The following is a 4,741-nucleotide window of genomic DNA, read 5'->3' as shown; positions in this document are numbered from 1 at the left end:
AACAAAAAACAAAGTCAGTATGGGGCCAAAGAACCTACAGAAGTTCATTTGGCTGCATTCAAATGAGGCCCTCTTTGAGCACTCCTTCACGTCCTATTCAATGAGGAGGGGCTATAAGCCCCTCCTGGGAGTGTTTCTTAGTCTTTCCCAAGACTGTCCTCCTTTCTCATTCTTCTTTTTCTTTTCTTTCTTTCTTTTTCTTTTTTTTTTTTTTTTGTGACAGGATCTTGCTCTGTCGCCCAGGCTGGAGTGCAGTGGTATGATCTCAGCTTACTGCAGCCTGTGCCTCTCAGGCTCAAGCCGTCCTTCTACCTCAGCCTCCCGAATAGCTGGGACTACAGGCATGCACCACCACGCCTGGCTAATTTTTGTATTTTTCATAGAGATGGGGTTTTGCCATATTGCCCAGGCTGGTTTCAAATACTGGAGCTCAAGTGATCCACCTGCCTTGGCCTCCCAAAGTGCTGGGATTTCAGGCATGAGCCATTGCATCTGGCCTTACCAGGAGTTTCTGAGCCAACTTTTACATCATCTATAGCAAAACCTTCATGGCTTGCAACTAACCTCTATACCTTTACTTTCCCTTTGCTATGTGGTTTCTATTTCAAATTTATTTTATCTTGCTATAGTGTTTGTATATTTATAAGTGGCCTTGGACTTTTCTTGTAAGAAGATAGGGTATAGATAAATAAGTAAAATAGACATTTGTGGATAGGAAAATCCAGAGAAAAGTGAGTTCTCTAGGGCAGCAGAAAGCGCCATGTATAAAACCTAGGCCTGATCTCATTCAGCCTGCTCTGGGAGCAGCCTTAGCCATCCTTAAACTCATCCAACCGTTTCCCGTTTCCGCGGGTGCTTGGCTTAGTGCTGAGAAGGGATTCCGCCCTTGCTATTGTCAAGTCCAACACTAAGACTGTGTCCATGTTAGAACTCACAGAAGTTAATGGAACCCCTGGTAGTCAGCTCTCTACTCCGCGTTCAGGCAAGTCGCCAAGCCCGTCACCCACCAGCCCAGGAAGCCTGCGGAAGCAGAAGAGCTCTCAGCATGGCGGCTCCTCTACTTCACTTGCATCCACCAAAGTCTGCAACTCGATGGATGAGAACGATAGCCCTGGAGAAGAAGTGTTGGAGGAAGGCTTCCAGATTCCAGCTACAATCACAGAACGATATAAAGTTGGAAGAACAATAGGATGGAAATTTTGCTGTTGTCAAGGAGTGTGTAGAATGATCGACTGCTAGAGAGCATGCTCTGAAAATTATCAAGAAAAGCAAATGTCGAGGCAAAGAGCACATGATCCAGAATGAAGTATCTATTTTAAGAAGAGTGAAGCATCCCAATATCGTTCTTCTGATTGAGGAGATGGATGTGCCAACTGAACTGTACCTTGTCATGGAATTAGTAAAGCGGGAAGACCTTTTTGATGCCATTACTTCCACTAACAAGTACACCGAGAGAGACGTCAGTGGGATGCTGTACAACCTAGCCAGCGCCATCAAATACCTGCACAGCCTGAACATCGTCCACCGGGATATCAAGCCAGAGAACCAGCTGGTGTATGAGCACCAACATGGCAGCAAATCTCTGAAGCTGGGTGACTTTGGACTGGCCACCATTGTAGACGGCCCCCTTTACACAGTCTGTGGCACCCCAAACTATGTGGCTCCAAAAATCATTGCAGAGACTGGATATGGCCTCAAGGTGGACATCTGGGCAGCTGGTGTAATCACTTACATCCTGCTATGTGGTTTCCCTCCATTCCTTGGAAGTGGTGATGACCAGGAGGTGCTTTTTGATCAGATTTTGTTGGGGCAAGTGGACTTTCCTTCTCCATATTGGGATAATGTTTCCGATTCTGCAAAGGAGCTCATTACCATGATGCTGTTGGTCGATGTAGATCGGCGATTTTCTGCTCTTCAAGTCCTTGCATCCCTGGGTTAATGATGATGGCCTCCCAGAAAATGAACATCAGCTGTCAGTAGCTGGAAAGATAAAGAAGCATTTCAACACAGGCCCCAAGCCGAATAGCACAGCAGCTGGAGTTTCTGTCATAGCAGTAAGCATCTGAAATATCCACCTATAACTTCTTTAAAGCAACCCACCTAAGAGACAGGCATTACTCAGGAGATTCTCCAGCCAGAGACAGCAGAATGGGTCATTTCTTTAGACAGCTCAGCCACTTAATGCACTAGAGGAGGTATGGGACTTATATATATTAGGTGTTTCTGCAGATCATTTCCCTGGGCGTCACATCATTATCCAACACCTCCAGGGTGTCTTGCAGTATATATTAATTTCATGATTTATTTCTTCAAAACAGAAAGCCTCTCCCATGCTGGACTCTGTGCCAATGCAAACTTTCTGGCTCTAAGAAAAAGAGTTCATGGTGTCCTTTTGCCAGGACCTAGAAAGGAAAGAGAAGCTGAGAGAGATGACATTGCAGGGAGAGCTTGGAACACTGCAGATCTTGATACTAGACCTAAATTAAAGTCAAAGCATAGCAGAAAGCTACGCAGTGAGATTTTCGGTGAAATTGAATTACTGTGAACACCCAACGAAGTCATGATGTCTTGCTCCTTAGAAATTTCTGTTCTTAAAGTTAAAAGTCTTTTAACATTTACTATTTTATTTATGCGGCTGCACAAGGACTTTTTTTTTTTTTTTTCCTGTTCTATACATGCAGACATACACTACATGCAATTTGATCGCAGTTCTAGGCAAAGATTAAATTGGGCCGAGGAAGGCCGGGCGCGGTGGCTCACGCCTACAATCCTAGCACTTTGGGAGGCCGAGGCGGGTGGATCACGAGGTCAAGAGATCGAGACCATCCTGGTCAACAAGGTGAAACCTTGTCTCTACTAAAAATACAAAAATTAGCTGGGCATGATGGTGCGTGCCTGTAGTCCCAACTACTCGGGAGGCTGAGGCAGGAGAATTGCTTGAACCCAGGAGACGGAGGTTGCGGTGAGCCGAGATCGTGCCATTGCACTCCAGCCTGGGTAACAAGAGTGAAACTCTGTCTCAAAAAAAAAAAAAAAAAAAAAAAAAATTGGGCCGAGGAATAATGAAACCTCATACTTCCCGGTGTCATATTCTAGAGTAAATATATTCAAGTTTCAAAAAAAAAAAAAAAAAAACCTAGGCCTGCCACAGCTTACTCGCGGTACGGTGAAGATTGTATTAGAAAATGCAGTGCTCTTTTGAGACCCATGGCAATCCTTATAATATGGATAAACAGAGCAGTGGATGTGTGAATTGCATTTAAGTTATGGAGCCCAGGAATCATTGAATGAGTGGTAAAGCAGTAATCTAGGAAGGTATTTTTCAACTTGGTTGTTAATGAAGATTAGATTCTTCTACAGGAGAAAAGTCTCAAGTGACCCAAAGGAAGTGATTCATAGGGGACAAAAGCAGAGGATGGTGACAGAAGACTAAGATGGTGTCCCAGAGGGAAAGTGGTTAGTGCCAAGCACAAACTACAAAAAAATAAATAAGCGTTTGTTGAAAGGCAAGTTCATAAGCCGTTCAAACCAGGATCACAAGCTCCCAGCACAGTGGCTAGAGTCTCTGCTGATGAATTGAAGGAAATCTGCAATAAGGAAAAATACACCCATCTGAAATGAAATCCAGTTCATAAGGTCAGCCCAACCCAAAACATCAGCGAACAGGAATTTGGCTCACTGAACACTGTCAGTCTTAGTCCGACAGCGGCCAACTCATGCCTTTCCAAAGTGCACACAGTTCACACCTATTTTTGTACTGAAAATTCTACAGAGAAGCTTTAAAAAAAAATCCTGGACAGTCAGGAACTCTCAAAAAATTTGACCTTGTTTTCTAGCACCACTGCATGGCCGTGTGTGTCCCTTTTACTATGTGAGCAATTGCCAGTTTCACTCAATGGTCACAAATGGGGGCAGTATAATTCCAATGATCTCATACATGGAAACTCTATTAGGAGAGAGAGGGACAATGTCACATTCTATTTCACATGTAAATACCAGCAAATAACAAATGCCCACGGGCTCTTCCAAGGACAAGTAAATAATACCAATCTCTTGTAGATATGATGACCATAATAATTACAATAGCTCATACTCACATAGTGTTTCTTATGTGGCAGGTATGGTGGTAAACATGAACACACATTAACTCATTTAATTTGATCCTCACAACCAATCCCCTTTAAGGTAGTCACATAAGGTAGTCACATACAGGCTTGGCCATTTCCTTCTCCCCTCCCCTCCCCTCCCCTCCCCTCCCCTCTGTTCCCCTTCCCCCTCCCTCTCTCCCTTTCTCCCTCTCTTCATCTTTTTCTTCTTTCTCTCTCTTTCTCTTTCCTGTCTTTCTCTCTTCCTCACTCTCCTTCCTCTCTCCCTCTCTCCCTTCCTTCCTTCCTTCCCTCCCTTTCTTCCTTCCTTTCCCTTTCTTTCTGCTTTCTTTCTCTTTCTTTCTTTTTCTCTTCCTTCCTTTCTTCCTCTCTCTCCTCCCTCTCCTTTCTCCCTCCTTTTTTTTTTCTTTTTTTTTAAGATGGGGTTTCACCATGTTGGTCAGGCTGGTCTTGAACTCCCAACCTCAGGTGATCCGCCCGCCTTGGCCTCTAAAGTGCTTGGATTACAGGCATGAGCCACCGCGCCCGGCCTCCTTTCTCCCTCCTTCTCCCCTTCCTTCCCTCCCTCCCTTTTTTCTTCCTTTTCTTTCTCTCTCTCTTTCCCTTCCTCCCTCCCTTTCTCTCTCCTTCCTTCC

The 4,741-nt window shown here is 44.5% G+C and overlaps 1 pseudogene; it reads left to right on the top strand.

Annotated features, from left to right (window-relative positions):
- The first annotated feature begins 763 nt into the window (after positions 1-763).
- Positions 764-2,699, top strand: LOC116554310 (annotated as a pseudogene).
- The last annotated feature ends 2,042 nt before the right edge of the window (positions 2,700-4,741 follow it).

The sequence above is a fragment of the Sapajus apella genome, unplaced genomic scaffold, assembly GCF_009761245.1.
Source record: "Sapajus apella isolate SASKATOON/1434 unplaced genomic scaffold, GSC_monkey_1.0 scaffold14, whole genome shotgun sequence".
In the NCBI taxonomy this organism is placed as follows: Eukaryota; Metazoa; Chordata; class Mammalia; order Primates; family Cebidae; genus Sapajus; species Sapajus apella.
The sequence above is the reverse complement of the archived record's forward strand: the minus strand, read 5'-3'. Positions and strand labels throughout refer to the sequence as shown.